Here is an 18,687-nt window from a genome sequence, read left to right on the forward strand (position 1 = left end):
TGGTGTCATTGTTGCTTTCTTGTTGGAGCAACCTGCATCACTGTCACTGCTATGCAAATGAGGTTCCGACACAATCAGGCTTGGTGCTGATGGCTTAGGCAGAGCTGGTCTAAGTGTTGTTTTCTTTTTGGAGCAACCTGCATCACTGTCACTGCTATGAGCCACCCGTATGCATTTTCTTGTCTTACTCTGAACTCTTGAACCAGAACCTCTCTCATCTGAGCTTTCATGGTCAGTGTATCTATCTGGAGATCTGCAATAAGGAATAAAAAAATAGGTAATCAATTCCTCATAAACACACCCTTGAATAGGTAATCAATTCCTCATAAACACATCCTTGAATAGGTATTCAATTCCTCATAAACACACCCTTGCACACTAGCACAATCACACACTGAGTGGGAACCTCAAATTACTAAATACTGTATACTGTTTACCATACTGAAATTATACACTGTGGCAATATACTGTATGGTACCCTGGCGTTTAGTGCAGCATTTTTGTCTGCAGACCCCCATACTAAAATAAACCCATACTATAATAACACATAACCTCATGGGAAAAATTTATTTTGTTTGCAAACCTGCTAAAACACCCCCCCCCCAACATGACACTTATACCTATTTCAACAGGGGAAAAAAAAAACTCTCATTTAAATGCTGTGTTGTTAGGCTATTTCACTATTTGAGAGAAGTAAGTCAGACAGTTCATACCTCTTTCTTCTTTTTGAATGACGAAAGCTGAAATCCTCAGCATCAGAATCAGTATCTGCTGTGTGTAGGTCAGAATGATACACAGCCTCTGGTAACTTAGCTCTGGCTTTCTCATAGGTATCTGTGGGTATATAAAGGAATTATACACGGTATGTATTAGCTTACCGGACCATCACTAAGAGTGCTCTAAAACAGTATTCTTTTATCAATGGTCACCCGTTGTGGGATTATGGTACTTGGCTAAAGAAAGGCAGAAAATTTCCTCCCACCCTGTCAATGCACAATTCATAATCACAGAAAATATTTCTTTTATACATTATTCTAGATACCCCATAATAACACCGAGGAGCTCTTCCTCAACATTTCCTCATTCTATTATGATAATTATGACTACATCATCTTAAGTCAGGTTAAGTAAGACATGATCAGGGAAGGTTTAGAATTAACAGTTTTCCTTTTACTTACCCAGTAATCAGAATTTGCCCAGTAGCCCTGGAGTGTAAGAACACAGACATGTGACACAAGATGACAGATGACAAGACAGACACCAGACACACACACACAGGTACTGAATAAGATGTGGATATGATGCCTCTTAATTCTGTTCAGAAATGTTGATAACATAAATAAGCAAGGAAAGGATTGGTGAAAAATGAAGTGACCCAAGTAATGGAATTAATGTATAGCATAGTGAAATCTGATTGGGCCTACTTTGAAATAAATATATATGCACAATATTATATTGTCCCATGGCAGTGCATTCTGTTTTTCCATGTTAGGTAGCTACCTTACCATTATGGTACTGAGTAAAAAAAAAAAAAAAAATTACCTGATTCATACATTATTTTTATGGAGTACTTCAACCATTCTGTTGTGGGTGAGTCTCTGTTCTTGACAGCACTGGTTAAACGAGTTGCAGACTGGTATTTAGGCCACACTGCTTCATGTCTGCTCTTCAGCCATGTTGAGGGAATGACAGCCACATCTTTTGTTTCAGTGAACTCAACAACCAGAAACATTTCAGCCATCTGTAAGAAAACAATACATAACAGGAACTACAATGTTATGATAAAAATGGTTGCAAAAAGGAAGAAATATACATTTTTCTAAGAAAAAAATAAATGGCAGACATACTGGTAAGACATGATAATGTTTCAGGAATACCCATGCACAACCATTGCCTGGAAAGTAAAAGTGCCTTCTCAAATGTACAGTAATTTTTTATCAATATCATATTCACTGTGCTAAAGGCTGACTGGTTATTGCACATAGTACACACAGAATACATAGATACACAATAACCCCTAACTCTGATGATGAATACTTGGCATCTCATGAACTTCATTCTGGCTTCACATGAATATGTTGCAAATGTGCTGACACCTGCAGTTTTAACCTCCTCCTCTTTGTCCAGTAAGAATTACCATCTGCCATTCTCACATCTATAAGTAATATCATTCTTTCACCAGTATTAAATGTTATGAGTATTTCAACCAGAATTACATGCCTTTTTTTTGCAGTAAAGATGAGATGATCCTGCAGCAAGTAGCTTTAACTATATATTTCGGTTTAAAACCCATAACACACCTTTAAAACTAGATTTTCTAAAAGTATATTGTTTGAAGAGCCGAAAGTAGCACACATTTACTGCATAATTTCATGGGCTATTACAACTGTTACAGGTGATTTTAAGTGTGAAGAAACATAAAAAGTATTCAGAGGCTAAGTATAGGTAAGACTTACTAAGTAGAAAGTATGATTTATGACAAACGTTTATTTTCATATTCACTGAAAATGACAAAGTACTTGGTGGGTTTTCGCAGGCACTGAGGAGGCATAGTTGCTCACACTTAGCCACCGCTGCCTCCCTAAAGCCGACGGAGGGCCTCTGGGCATGGTTTGCTGGGATGGGAAGAACAAAAATGGGAAGAGGAAGAGGGAAAAGAGGAAGAGAAGGAACAGGAAGAACAAGAGAAGAGGAGGAGGAAAAGTGGAAAAGGAAAAAGAAAAGGATGAACTGAAAAAGGAGGAAGAGGAGGAGAAAGAAGAGGGGAAAGGGAAAGAGGAAGAAGAAAAGAAAGGACAAGAGGAAGAACATGATGACAAGAGAGAAGAGGAAAGGGAGGTACAGAAAGAGGAAGAGGAAAAAGGAGATATGAAAGAAAAGAAGAAGAAAATGAGGAAGAGGAAAGAGAAGAGGAACTGGAAGAAAAAGAAGAAGAACAGGAAGAGGAGGACTTGGAAGAGAAAGAGGAGGAAGAGAAAAATGGAAATGCCTGGGAGGAGGTGTTAGGGAGCTGCCTTAACTGACTAGAGTGTATGCCATGATTTAAAACTCTGGCTAAGCACTGAGTCAAGAGAAGAACATAGCTGAGGATAACTGAAGAAGGCTGGCAGACAAAAACACATAAAGAACACAACAGTATAAGGTAGGCAGAAAAATGCACATAAACACACAATATGACTGACAGAACACAGCACATAAAGAACATGAAAGTGTAGCTACAAAAACCTGCAAGAACAAAGAACGTAACTATGAACATGCAAGTTTAACTGCAGAAGACTGGCTGAACAAAACATAAACAAAAAACATGAAAGGATAACTGCAAGAAATTGGAAAAACAAAAAGCATATGAAGGGAAAACTTAAGGTAGGTTAGTCCATGCTAGGCTGCTCCTGTAAGTGACTAATCTATAAGCGTAAGATGTAAATAGCAAAGAAAATTATCACACGAGCGGATGGCACACCCTACATGAAGCCACATTATAAGTTGTATGGCAGGCACTGTAACTCCTTTTTGTAAATGATTTATCTTCCTTTTTGCAACTCAGTATTCTCCTACATCACTGTATTCATTATTAGGTGCATACAAAAGGATGCTGAGATGCAATGAGAATGAATCACAGAGATGTGTTAAGTCTGCAAAAGCCACTTGTGGTTTGACTGTGGGTATAAAACTTGACATTTGTTGGACAATTTATTTTTCACTGTGGGATAAAAAATGACAAGAGATACATAATTAAACATTCCTTACCATTCTTACACAACTGCAGTCAACTGACATTCTCACACAATTGCTCAGACATCTAACGTTCTCACACAGTTGCAGTCATCTAACTCTTCAGGGGGAATTAAAAACAGTTCAGTGGGGGTTAAAGAATAGACATTCCGACATTCATTTATGCCTTGACGGCATACCTGTGGGGTGGGAAATTCGCCTCTTTGATATCTTAGGTGTGTGGTAGGTGGTGGCGACCATCATCTAGACATTTGATGTAGTGCTGCCTACTTCTTCCTTAGCCTTTATCATTCTTTTTCTGTGCCTGCCCTCCTCTCTTCCTATTTCTCCCATCTTTCCTGTCACTTCTTATTGCTTTTCTTTCCTTTACAGGTGGCTTTACATTGAGTGACAAGCCAAATGGTTTCCTGTAAGCCAAGAAACCATTTACAACACTGGGTGGTAGCCATATAACCAAACCAAACGTGCTCCCTATGTGACAGCGAGTGGGTTGGTGGAGGATTAGTGCCCCTCCCCGTAAAACAAAAAACTCAAAGTCAAATGGCCATCCCTTACGGGATTGTGGTGTCTGGCAATAGATAGATAGATAGATAGATGGATATCTTAGGTGTGAGGCGCTTCATCTGCCGCTGTCAGGCTGCATCAGATGGCACGGGTCTTCTTGGGCCGCAGATCCAGAGGCCTGAACTTCTGTGGGTGGAAAATGCTGAGTTAATACTACATAGATTTCAGCCAATGGAACAGAGCCATTCCTACAACATAGAGAGTCACTGGCCTCTGGTTTCTGCTTCCCCCCCCCCACACACACACACAGTGGAGCAATAAATGGCAAATGGAATTTAATGTGGACAAGTGTCATGTAATTAAGTGTGGCAAAAGTGAGAAAAGATTAGATTGGGATTATAAGTTAGGAGGGTCAACCCTACACATATCAGAAAGGGAGAAGGACCTAGGAGTGATTATCAGTAACAAACTATCTCCAGATGATCACATCAGTGAGAAGCTACATATCATGCATACACTGCTTACTAATATGAGAACAGCATTCACATATATAAATGAAGACACACTGAGAAAGATAATAACATCATTCATCAGACCAACCCTGAAATATGCATCAGTAGTCTGGAGTCCTCATCTCAATAAACACATAGATAAGACTGGAAAAGTAAAAAGGGCAACTGCAAGATGGGTACCAAGCTTAAGAGATCTAAGCTATGAAGAAAGACTAGAAAAACTGAATCTACCAACACTACAGGAGAGAAGGTAAAGACGAGACATGATCATGCCATATAAATGCATCTCAGGGAAAGAGAAAATAGACATAAATGAATATATAACCTATGGGGAAGCATCAACAAGACAACACTGCAAAAAACTACATATATGTAAAAAGAGAGGTGATAAAGATGCAAGGAAATTTAGTTTCCCAAATAGGGCAATTGATCAGTGGAATGAACTACCAAATGAAATAGTGTGTGCCAAAACTATTCACAAATTTATGGACATGTATGATAAAAATGGTTTAATACACAGAACAGTATGAGCCTGACTCATTCCTGTAAAGATACAATTAGGCAAAAACACACACACACATACACACACTTTAAAGAAAAACGTTCAGGCAGACTGGAAGACCCACATCCAGCTGAAGGTACCAGCATCCAGGGCAGCCACTGTGCTTGTGTTATGCAACAGACTGTGCAGCTTCTCATTACTGTTCTTTCATTCATTCATTCTCATCCAATTATTACTGTTCTACAGGAATAAAAACTCATTTACAATACAGTACACATTACCAAACCCAAACAGCCAATTTCCATTATATTTTTTCATGCAGTAAACCCTCATTATACGATGGGGTTCCGTTCCTGAAAACCCCATCGTATAGCAATCCATTGTATGGTGAACCTGTTATAACATGTAGTCAATGGGGATACGTTCCCAGACCTGCCTAAACTCGCACAATCGACCCTTTCCATCATTAAACACACTTAAAACGATGCTGAGGGACAAATACCAGTACTGTATTGGGTACATTTTACATTATTTAGGAAGTGGAGAGATGGCATGGGGCACAAGGGCTTAGGAGTAAATGAAGAAAAAACAAAAGTGATGGTATCCAGGGCTAGGGGCAGTACTGTCAAAGAAGAAGGAGAATGGCTATGTGCGATTTGCCACAAGGGCATAGGAAGTAATTCCATCTTGTGCAGTGTCTGTAATAATTGGGTGCATAAGAGATGTAGTGGTATTAGAGGTAGACTGCGAGATAACGCTGATTTCATGTGTGCGGTGTGTCAGAGAGAGCAGGTGGAGATTGACAGGCGTGAAAAGATTGAACTTGCTGGTGGATCTCTTCAGTGTGTGGAAGAGTTTTGTTATTTGGGAGACATGTCATGTGCTTGTGGCAGGGCTGGAGCTAGCTCTGTGGCTAGAGCAAGGAGTGGTTGGAAGAAGTTCAGGGAGCTGTTGCCTCTCCTGACATTGAGAGGGTTCTCCCTCTGTGGTAAAGGATCTCTGTATACAGCTTTTGTTAGGAGTGTAATGCTGTATGGTAGTGAGACCTGGCAGTAAAGGAAGAGGATATTCGCAAGCTCAAATGTACAGAAATGACAATGATTAGGTGGATGTGCAGTGCATCCCCGAGTGTGAGGCCTGGGGGAGCTAGGTTTATGATGGAAGAGTTGAGGAGTAGGTTGGGACTGGACTGTATTGGTGCTGTGATGAGGAGAGGCAGACTGAGATAGTTTGGGCATGTGGAGGGGATGAATGATGATAAATGGGTGCTGAAAGGGAGAAGTGTTAATGTTAGGGGTAGGGTTGTGAGAGGTGGACCGAAAAACACCTGGGACGATGTCATTCAGTGTGACCTCAGGGATGAGGGACTGAATAGGGAAGCTGCCACAGATGGAGCAGCATGGAGAGCCGCCATTAGGTGACCAAGACCGATGCATAGAGCCTTCAAAAATTAAACAAAACGATGGAGCTAGAAAAGGACACCTACATGTGGATGCACTGATATAACGAAGCTGCTCCCCTGCCCAGTTATACATACTTCCCTCAACTCCCTCCCTCTCCTCTAAAAGGAGAATGGTGAGCTACAAGAAGATGGCATCTCTGGCCTGTAATCCACTGGGTTCCCATTCAGATAAGCCTAGAGTTGTGGTTACTACTACATTACTGTTTATAACACTACTTACAGTACCTGTACTGTACTGTACCATACTGTACAACATTCTCACGCATTCACTCTTAACCCAAAATTTATTGGACCAAACAATGACATGAAATAACAAATAATCAATCACCGCTTATTTCACTCAATTAAGCACACAGAAAAGGGATACAGTAATATAATAACAGCTGACACACTATTGTTGGTTAATTTTCAGCTGACAAAGCTGGGCCACTTCCACACCTTGAATACCAAGTCAAGGGCATATGAAATTCTGTAAGTCTTCATTATGAGGTAGGAATCTCCTTGGTTGCTTGTCAAACTGACTCTCATCCAACTACATTTGGCCATCAACTGAGCTGAAAGAGGTTAGGATCTGAGCCAGGTTAAAACAAACATGCAAATATGTTGTTACCTGGTTCATAGCACTTCTGTATATTTGGTGCCATAATGATGCATGACATCTTGCCCATTAACTTGGTTGTCTGCTTCAGCCCACACACAAACCTCTGCTTGTCAAAAAAAAAAGGGAGTTACAATTTGGCCTAAATTAATAGCATGAATCCAACGATGTATTAATCAACTGTATTTTCATAACTACCAGATTATTTCATTTTCCTTTGGAAGACTTTCTATGGTGATGGGGTTGATGGAGGGTATTTCTAACCTCTCTACTTCAAAGTCTCTCTTATGCTGAATAAAACTGTATCATGAGAGAATAAAATAGAAAATATCACTCTACTTTAATAGGTTAGAGCTGTTTCACTTTAAAAGCTGTTTCATTATTCTGCTGCTGATGAATTAACATCTATTAGTGGTAGGTGGGGGCGCTCACCATCCACTCACTCGACGTAGTGCTGCTCTCAGGTGACTGTTCTCTCCTCTCTTCCTTTCTTCTTTCCTTCCTTCCTCTTCTTTCTTTCTTCTTCCTTCTGTCTACAGGTGACTCTCCACTGACTGACATGGCAAATGGTCTCCTGTACATCAGGAAACCATTTACTACGCTGGGTGATAACCACATAACCAAACTATGGCACCTGGTGGTTTAGTGGGTAACTAAGGCACTCCTGCCAGATTAAGCCAATGTAGGTTTATATCCAAGGGATGGTTGGGGTTTATTGCTCATGTAATGCCACTCAGGGATGAGTGAGGCTGGTCACTCTCATCTTAAATGTCTGGACCAACTTGCCTACCCCTGGGTTCCTACACACCTCATGGGGCAACACAGGATTAGATAATGATGATGATGATGATGATGATGATGACGATATTCACTTAAAGTTACTTATGATTCATTATAAAGTTGCTTGCAAGTTAGAAATGAATGTTTTTAACCTTTAACCACTCAGTCACAAACCAGAAATATGTCTCACTTAGGGCGGTTTCACTTGAAGCAGGTGCTGGCAAAGAACGCCTTCATGTGCCAGTAGTCCGGTACCTATATAACTTGGTGGTTCCACTGCCTGGTTTTACAAACAACCATCAATTTCCTTCCCATCCCCCAATTGAAAAATGGTGGACTGCAGAAAAATGTCAGCTTCAGCCTATAGTCCACTGGCTTCTTGTTTACATAGGCCTGGGGTCACAGTTACTACTACTACTACTACTACCACCTGTGCTACAACAGCAACAACAAAAATTATCAACTGACCTGATGGCACCCTTGGCAGGGTCCCGTGCATACAGTCGCCTCTGGAACAGAACCACAGCTTTGAGCAATTCTGCTGCCACTTCATTAATTTCATCTGTCACAACATGGGTGCAGTACCTGGGGAGAGGCGTCAGATTAGAAGGTTTTCTCATCAATTCACCCCCGAGGTTAATCCATCCTAAGTCATTTCATTCTTACTAACCTAACCTAACTTGACCTAACCTTCACTAACTGAACATTACTACCGGTAAATCTAAGGTAATCTAACTTAACATGCTGGTAATATAATCTTACCTAACCCAAGCTAACCTAACCTAACAACATAACATAACCATATCTAACCTAACCCAACCTAGCCATATCTATGCTAACCTAATCTACTTACATAAAAGCCGTAAAAAATAGACCAAAAAAAAAAAAACTGTAAAAAGTTTACTAACATGCAGTAAAATGTTTACTGTATAACAGTGTCATCAACACCGGCCACAGGCACCCACATCCAGTCATGTATTTTAAAGGCTATACACTCAACCCTCGGCTATCACGGGTTCCGCTATAGCGTATCTCGCTATCATGCCTATATAAAAAACTACCCAAATACCTTTATCACGCACTAAATGCCTGCTATCACGCACCGCAAATGTTCGAAAATTTCAAAATGGCCAGGCTCCAGTGCTCCACCCAGCCAACAAAAGCTTCACTCTGTGATTGGTCGTGTGACATCAGTGCCAGCCAAGCACTGATTGGCTGCCTGACCGAGTCTCCTGCCCGCCAAACCATTCAAGTGCGCACCCTCAGACAGTGAACAGTGATAGCGAGAACAATAACCTTCTTTATGATATGACCATGGCCAACGTACCCCCTCCCCGTCCCCTTACCTTCACCCAACATAATGCTGTGGCACCTGGCAGGGAAAAAAAGAAGAGGAAGAACCTATGTTATGCAGATAAACTAGAAATGTGAAACTTATAGAGAATGGTGAGACCAAGCGAAGTGTGGGGAAGAAACACATCAATGAATCAACTGTGAGGGGTATTTATAAGAATCGTGATCACATCATAAAACATGCTCATTTTTAGACTACTGTATTATATATTAATATATGGTACAAAAAAGGTATCTTAGGGGTAAATATTGAGGTCATGGCACCAATTAGAATTATTACCATAAGTTCTTCAATTCGGCTATCACGGTTTCGGCTATAGCACAGCCATAGCGGGACCAATTGGGAGTGATAGCCGAGGGTTGAGTGTATGTGTTTTTGTCTTAATTTGGGCTTTTCATACTGTACTTTACAAGTAATATAGAGTACAGTATATATCACATACCTGTATATATAGTACAATATACAGTACAGTATTCAGTGCATAAGTTATGGTAGTCGCTTAATGTCCAGATCACTTAACATCCTATTTTTCGGAACGCACTGTGGACACCGAGTGGCAAATACCTGTATAGCATATGACCACCCCAACTAAGCGCACTCCCTTCTACCCTATTACCAGTAACAACATACTACCTAACCAATATTCAATACATCAGTGCACCTAAACCCCACTATACGATCTTCCATTGTGCAATTGTTTGCTTATATGATCTTAATATTTCGGCATCTTTTTCGACAAATAATCACCAATTTCCCATATAAGATTGCTATGATCCCTACATCTGATATACAACTGACTGTTTTTTTTTCCACGAACCTAACTTAATCACAAAGAGGGATTCAAGTGGCTCACAATTTAAAAAAACACCTACTCTCTAAAATTACGGTGATGGATGGGATCTGCCAGCATCTTCAGTTCCTGAAATATTATCCACCGGGCTCTCTCTGCATTCATGCGCGTCTCACCCTTGGAATTCTCATCGTTCTCTTCTTTCTTATCTATTTCACCATTATTTCCACTGTCTAGGTTTTTCTCAGCCTTAGATTTTTCCCCTTTCTCTCATTTCTTATCTACTTCACACTTAGTTCCACTGTCTAATATTTTCTCAACCCTCAATCTTCTTCCTTTCTCTTCTTTTTCATCTATTTCACCCTTGTTATCACTGTCTAATCTTTCCTCATCACTGGATTTTTCTCCTTTCTCTTGCTTTTCTACTTCATCATTAATTAAACTATCCATCTTCTTCCCATCACTATATTTCTCTCCTATCTCCTGTTTCCTCTCCTTTTCACCCTTCATTTCACTGTCCAGTTTATCATCGTGTTCAGTTTCCCCCACATGGCTCGTCTCCTCAGTCAGTGTCGACTCCTTCCTAACGGTCTCTTCATCCCGTTTCACCCCCTCCTTCTTTTCTTTCTCCTCCTCCTAGACAGGTAACAGGTCCGCTGGTGTTGATGAACTTGTAGGAGGTTGTGTCTTCTGTCTCTCTATGGCTCTCTTTGCTTCTGTTGAGTTGAGAAGGAAAAAACAGTAATTACATTATCATCATCGTCAACACATGGAAAATAACCCATTCTGCCCATGGTTGTCATTTCTATTTATTCTCGCTACCACCAGATGATATCCAGGTAATTTAGTTATGGGGTATGTCTATCCCCCTTTCTTAATACTGACTATGACAAAACACAAGAATAAGTTTCAAAGCAAGCCTGAGGACAGTAAATCAACCAGGGGGATGAGGGTGGGTTCATGGAATGTGGGAAGTTTGAGGGGAAGAGCAGGGGAAGTCGTTGAGGCATTCAGTAGGACGTGAGTGGATGTGGCGTGTTTGCAGGAAGTCTGGTACAGGGGTGGATCAGCCAGCAAGATTGTTGGGAAGGACAGGAAAGATGGGAGAAATAGGAAGAGAAGAGGGCAGGCACAGAAAAAGAATGATAAAGGCTAAGGAAGAAGTAGGCAGCACTACACCAAGTGAGTGGATGATGGTCGCCACCACCTACCACTAATTATTATTATTATTATTATTATTATTATTATCATTATTATTAGCGCAATCTATCAAAACACTGAATGTAATAACACAACATGTAAATTTACCTACCATTAGATATAATTCTGAATGCTGCTATTCTATCATCCTGCAGTCTTTTAGCTGCTTTCTTCAGTTTTGATAAATTTTTCTTCTTGTTGGCTCTAATTTTCCCTCGTCTCACCTGAAATTGAGAGAAAAAATAAGTGTGGCATAGTGCTATTCATTTTTTATTGCAGGTAAATACATATTCCAGCACATGAACTCCTTTAATGGTAGTACAGTAGTAGCTTTGCAGCCCTAGGTTCATCTGAATGTGAACCCAGTGAACAGCAGGCTGGAGTTGCCCCTATCCTGCAGCCCACCATCCTTTCTTCAGGGGAAAGAAAGGGAGGTGAGGGACATCTGTATAACCAGGTAGTTCCAATACCCAATCCTATCAGTGTCACCCACCACATAAAGGCATCATTCTCCATCATCCCTTTGATGGTGCTGGTAGTGCCTTCATGTGATGGCACTGATAAAACCATGCAGCTCCACTGCTTGATTATACGAATGTCCCTTACGTCCTTCCTTGTTCCTCTACGTGAGGTTAGTTGACTGCAGAAGAAGAGTAACTTCTGCCTGCTGACCTCTGAGTTCACTTTCCAGATTACCCTGGGGCTACAGAAGCCACTACTACTACTATTACTACTACTACTACAGTACTATAGTCTGTTCCATATAAACTGGCGGAGAGAAACCTGTATTTTCCTTCCCAAGTCTGGGTCAAACGTAGAATGAAGGTGACCTTAGAAGGATTATCCCCCTCTTTCCTCCAGCCCCTCCCTTCTTCTTCCTCTCCTGAGAGAGAGAGAGAGAGAGAGTGTGTGTGTGTGTGTATGTGTGTGTGTGTGAGCGCATGTGCGTGTAGGTGCAGGTGCATGTGTGTGTATTTTCTGTGGAGAGCCTTCTTCTGTGCTATCCTTGTATTATTCTCATAGATTAGTCTTATTCCTGTTGTAGCTGCCTAGCATGGACCAAAAGGTCTATTGCAGTTTTTCTCTCTTCTTACAGTATGTTCTTAAACGTTACTTTTAGCAACTTGATTGTTGTATTAATATTTAAAAACTATTTAAGACCGGTTTCAAAATTTCCCATTCATCACACACACACACACACACACACACACACACATACACACACGCGCATATAAGGTATATTCTCTATCGACAGTTCTTATGAAAATATGTGGAGCATGCTGGAACTCTTGGGTGAGTATTGCTTGAGATGAATGGTAACAAAGAAGAGGAAGGAGGGAATGCATGAGTGAAGCACCTGCTGACCCGTACTGGTTCAGGTGTGCGTTTGGCCTCAGGTCAAGATGGGTGGAGCTTTTGCCTTGAGGTCACATGCAGCATTTCCTGGAATGCCCTTGATGATGCTTCCCAACATCCCGCCAGGTCACTTATAATAATGGACAACGCATCATACCACTGCAAAATCATAAATAAAGCATCAACACAGAGCTTACGAAAACAAGAAATTATAAAGTGGCTTCTTGATAACAACCTCCCTCATAACCCTCTGCACACTAAGGCTGACCTGCTACACCAAGTGAAAAAAAAACAAAGACAAGCAATTGTTTGAAATTGATGAAATCGTCAATAATCCTGGTCACCAGGTGCTGCGGCTTCCTCCCTATCATTGCCAGCTCAACCCCATAGAGCTGATTTGGGCTCAGGTCAACGATGATGTGAGGAAGAGAAACTCAAATTCTTCTCAAAAATTACGAGTGATCGAAGAGCTGACGAGAAATGCGATAGAAAAAGTAACAGCAGAAAACTGGCAGAAATGTGCGGCACACACACACACACACAAAAAAAAAAGAAGAATTTATGAGAAATGACACTGCTGTAAACCACATGACAGAAAATTTTGTTATCAATATATTGAACGAGTCCAGCAGCGATGAAGATGAATAAACAAGTGTTGTGTGAGGTGTCTTGTGTATACTTATTGTAAATAAGAGTTGTAAATATAAATATAAGCCATATACTGAACATAATTTGTTTAATATTATACAAGAGAGAGAGAGAGAGAGAGAGGGTGGGGGGGAGGGAGGGAAGGAGGAAAGAACAAAGAGAGAAGGTGGGGAGGGAGAGGGAGAAACTTTCCCTTTTCCTATTAATCACACACACACACACATTAGAAGGGAGAGAGAGAGAGAGAGGGTAATGCGTATTTCACCTTTTTTTTTAATATAAAACTCTATCTTAATTGAAGTTATTTTCAGCAAATCATATGACTGATATTTTCATAATAATAACGTTTCACCAAACCGCGATGAATTGGTGATTTTCTTAGGTTTGCTAATCAGGATAGAACTCATAATAATGCCTTCAAATTACACAAATTCATGTTTGGATTGGATGTAGGATTAATTAATATTAGGTCAGAAAATATATTATTGCTATATTTGAAGATTAGACAATAAACAGTTCAAATCTCTCTCTCTCTCTCCCAGGAGAGTAGGCTGGAGAAAGAGTCAGGTGAGGTCACTTTTATCCCTCTGTACGGTCACCTGCGTTCGACTAGGACTTGGGCGTAGCTTCTCCGCCACTTTATATGGAACAGAGTATACTACTAAAACCCTCTGATGCAGTGATCATATTTACAAATTTACTGTATTCATTCTTGGTACTTCCAGACTATTTTATTCAACTCTGGGATGATGTCTGGTAAATACAGGATTCACAAAGGCTATATCTAACTCCAGTTTGAAAAGTTTCTCCTTTGTTAAATAAAATGGTCTTAAAATGCAAAAAAACAAAATGCAAATACATCACTGGAATTAACTGATTAACCCCATGAATTTTGTAATGTACTGTTTAACTTATTCAAATTTCTGCCAGACAATGGTAGGCCTAATCATATTAAGAGAGTCCCCAGAGAGTAATGGAGTTAATGAAGGCTATGCTTAAATCATAATCATCATCATCATCATCCAGACCTTACTTCCCACCTAAATCCTCCAAACTGAAAATGTCTTTCATGCTAAACATTAAAATCATCCAAAAACAGCCATGTGGAGAGGATGGGGAATGAAAGATTGACTAGAAGAGTGTATATGAGTAAGGTGAAGGGAGTGGCAAAGGATAAGAATGAGGGATGAAGTGAACAGATATATGAGAGGATGGCGCGGGGTGATGCTCCAAAATGTCCCATGACACATCCACACGGCGGGTCTGTTGGTCCTCGGAGAGCAGTTTGGGCACCAACTTTGCACAAATCTTCCGCATACCCACAACTTTCAATAAGATGGACCTCACTGACTCCCTATTCAATCCCAGTTGCTCATCCATCATTTTGATCATCAGTCTGTGATCACTCCACACCAATTCCTTGACCTTCTGGATGTTGGCATCATTTCTTGTTGTTGAGGGACGTCATCACCCCATTCCATCCTGAACCTCTTGTGCCACTCACAGACACATGTACGGGACATTGTTTTCTGTCCGTACACATCCTTCAGCATGGCAAGGGTTTCTGCTGGAGTTTTTCCCATGTTAGCCAAGAACCTGATGTTAATCCTTTGCTCAAGGCTCATTCTGTGACAGAGGACACTTGACAGGAGCTACAAAACCACCTGTGAAAAGAATGATAATAGGTTAATTGAAGTGCTGCTTTTCTCATACAGTGCTGAGATGTTGGGCAACACTACGATGTACTTCATTACTGTGTGGCTAATGAACTGTGTGATTAGCACACCTCATACAACATCAACACCTATCTGTTTGTATCATTTATAAAGACTCCAACATGCCTGTATAAATTAAACATCAATGTTTCTCTATACGACTACAGCTACAACCATCACAACAGCTACTACTACTATTACTACTACTACAACCATCACAATTATTACTACTACTATTACTACTGCTACTACTATTACCACTACAGTATTCTCAGTAATCAGTTAATTAATCAATAATGAAGAAATTATTTCTTGGTACACTTCAATCCTCCTTTGCCCCAACAGGAGTGTAGGTACCCGAGGCTAGGCTGCTCACTCCCAACATTTAAATCTGTCTGTCTGTCTGTCTGTTGCCAGACGCCTTAATCCCGTAAGGGGTGGCCACAAACAAATCGCCTCCATGTCGCCCTGTCCCCTGCCATTTCACTCCCCTGCTCCCAGCTCACACACCCCTCTCTGTTATACCTCTCCACTCCATCCCTCCATCTCATCCTTGGCGTCCCCCTCCACCTCACTCACATACACTCTCCTCGTCAGTCTCTCACTGTCCATCCTCCCCACATGGCCAAACCACCTTAACGCTTCGTATCACAACCACATCAACACCACAACATTCCTTCACTTCCTCATTTGTCAGCCTGTCTCTCCATGAGATTTCATACGATGCTAGGAGTTCTAAACACCTAGAAATTGGCTGAAAGAATTCCAAAAGCATTTTCTGATGTTCTCCTTGCACGGGAAAGGCAGTAATTAAAAGTCCTATCCTCTGCTGCCTGATTCCTTCCTGGGTAAGGCTTTATTAAATAAGGTTGCGGGATGATGAGATAGTGGTTTTGGGAGGGGACTTAAATGGTCATGTATGTGAAGCAGAACAAGGTTATGAAGGAGTGCATGGGGGATGTGCATATGGTATAAGGAATGCAGAAGGGGAAAGGATGCTCGAGTTTGGGGAGGCAGCGGACATGATTGTGTGCAACACGTATTTTAGGAAAAGAGACAGTAGGTTAATTACGTATGAGTCTGGGGGAAATAGCAGTCAGATAGATTATTTTCTGGTTAGGAGGGCCAATAGGAGGTTGGTGAGGGATGTTAAAGTTGTGGGAAGTGGGGAGTGTGTGCAGCGGCACAAACTATTGATTTGTGATGTGGTGCTTAAGGAACGAGTGATGAAAAAGAGGACTTATGTACCTAGAGGAAATTATGGAAGCTGAAAAACCAAGTAGTAAGGGATGCCTTCTACAGCGAGATGAGGAGAGCGGTGGCTGAACAGGGAGCTGTAGACAGAGGTGTTAATGAACAGTACAGAGCCCTCAAGAACAATCTCTTGAGAGTTACTGATGTAACATGCGGTTGGACAAAAGGACTACCAAGACATAAAGTAACTTAGTGGTGAGATGAGGGTGTAGAAGCTGCAGTTAAGGAGAAAAGGCTTTTCCGGGAATGGAAGATGGGTGGTAGCAAAGAGGAATTTTTGGCTGCCAAGCATAGGGCTAGAAGAGAGGTATACAGGGCAAAGTCTGAGTCACAGAGACTTTTATTTGATAATCTAAATCATGGGGAAAGGAAAAATATGATATTTAGGGTGGCAGGTCAGGTGAAGAGGGTTAATCGGGATATTATAGGTGAGCAGTGTGTGAAGAATGATGAAGGAGGGTTGGTGGTGAACAGTGGGGATGTTGGAGATGCATGGAGGGAGCATTGTAGTTGGTTGTTAAGTGGGGAGTTTGACTGGGATGGGGAGGGTTTGGAGCCAGCAGATCCAGTGTCTGGCCCTTGGCCTTTGATTGGTGCTGTTGCTGTGAGTGGGGCAGTGGGCAGGGTGAGGGTGGGGAGGGCAGCAGGTGTGTTTGGGTTGACTGCCGAAATGTTGGGGGCCTCGGGCAATATGGGGGTGGGGTTGGTCGCTGACCTGATGAATGGGGTTATTTGTGAGTGTGTTGTCCCAGATGATTGGCTGAAGAGTGTAATTGTAAGTGTGTATAGGGGGTGGAGTGGTGCCCTGGAGGGGGGAAATTGTGGAGGTATGGAGCTTTTGGATCGGATAATGAAGGTAATGGAGAGAGTTTTAGAAGGTGTGATTAGAGAAAGAGTGAATATTGATGAGATGCAGGTGGGGGGACCACTGATGCCGTATTCATTGTTCAACAGCTTCAGGAAAAGTGTATTGGTGGGAGGAGGGATCTTTATTTTGTTTTTGTTGATTTAGAAGGGGTCTTTGACAGAGTCTCTAGGGAGGTGGTGAGGTGGGCAATGAGAAAGCTTGGCTTAGAGGAGTGGCTGGTTAGGGTGGTTGTGGCTATGTGTGTGGGTGCTCACACCCAGGTGGGAGTGAATGGAGATTTGAGTGATGAGTTTTCCGTGGATGTTGGTGTGCACTGGGGGTCAGTTTTGAGTCCCATGTTGTTTGTCATGGTACTTGAGGCCCTTTCACGTGACTTTAGAAACGGACTCCCGTGGGAGTTGTTGTGTGCTGGTGATTTGGTGTTGATTGCAGAGAGCGAAAGGGAGGCGAAGGAAAGGTTTAGGAAGTGGAGAGATGGTATGGGGCACAGGGGCTTGAGGGTGAGTGCAGATAGAACAAAAGTGATGATGTCTGAGGTTGGTGGCGGTGCTGTCAAAGACGAGGGAGAGTGGCCATGTGCGGTTTGCTGCAGGGGCATGGGAGGTGGTTCCGTCTTGTGCGGTGTTTGTGATGGGTGGGTGCATGAGAGATTTAGTGGTATCAGAGGTGGACTGCGAGATAGTGCTGATTTTGCGTGTTGGAGAGAGCAGGTGGAGATTGTCAGATGTGAAAGGATTGAACTTGCTGGTGAATCTCTTGAGTGTGTGGAAGATTTTTGTTATTTGGGAGACATGTTGTGTGCTGGAGGTGGGGCTGGAGTTAGCTCTGTGGCTAGGGTGAGAAGTAGTTGGAAGAAGTTCAGGGGGCTCTTGCCTCTCCTGACATTGAGAGGACTCTCCCTACGTGCTAAGGGGTCTTTGTATGCAGCATGTGTTAGGAGTGTAATGCTGTATGCTAGTGAGACCTGGGCAGTGAAGGAGGGGATATTCAATTAAACCATGCCACCTCTTAACCACCATACTAAAACTGGCCATGGTGCAGGAAATATTTAGTGAAGACTGGAGTGAAACTGAGTGCCAAAACCAGCTTATTACATCCTTACTGATGCTGGGTGTGGGGAGTGAGTTGAGGGCAGGGCAATCAAATGGTGGGTTACAGAGCGACTTGGAGGCATTTTGTCTGCGGCCTCCCTTTGTTGGATTATGGGCTATAGATAGATAGGTAGATAGGCTGATGTTGGACACTGCTGGCAAGGGCCAACTGAAGACTAACCTTAAAAAATGAGCACAGGGGAGAAGTGGCAGTGTTCATCATATCTCCCTGAGTGGCATGACTTCCAAGATAGTCACACCAGCAGCCAGTTTGTATCTCCCACTGCCACAAACAGCACCAGCCTGGCCTAGCCAACATTC

The sequence above is a fragment of the Coenobita brevimanus genome, unplaced genomic scaffold (genome assembly GCF_032717465.1).
Source record: "Coenobita brevimanus isolate Jiangsu-jjx unplaced genomic scaffold, ASM3271746v2 jjx.HiC_scaffold_2806, whole genome shotgun sequence".
Taxonomy (NCBI): Eukaryota; Metazoa; Arthropoda; class Malacostraca; order Decapoda; family Coenobitidae; genus Coenobita; species Coenobita brevimanus.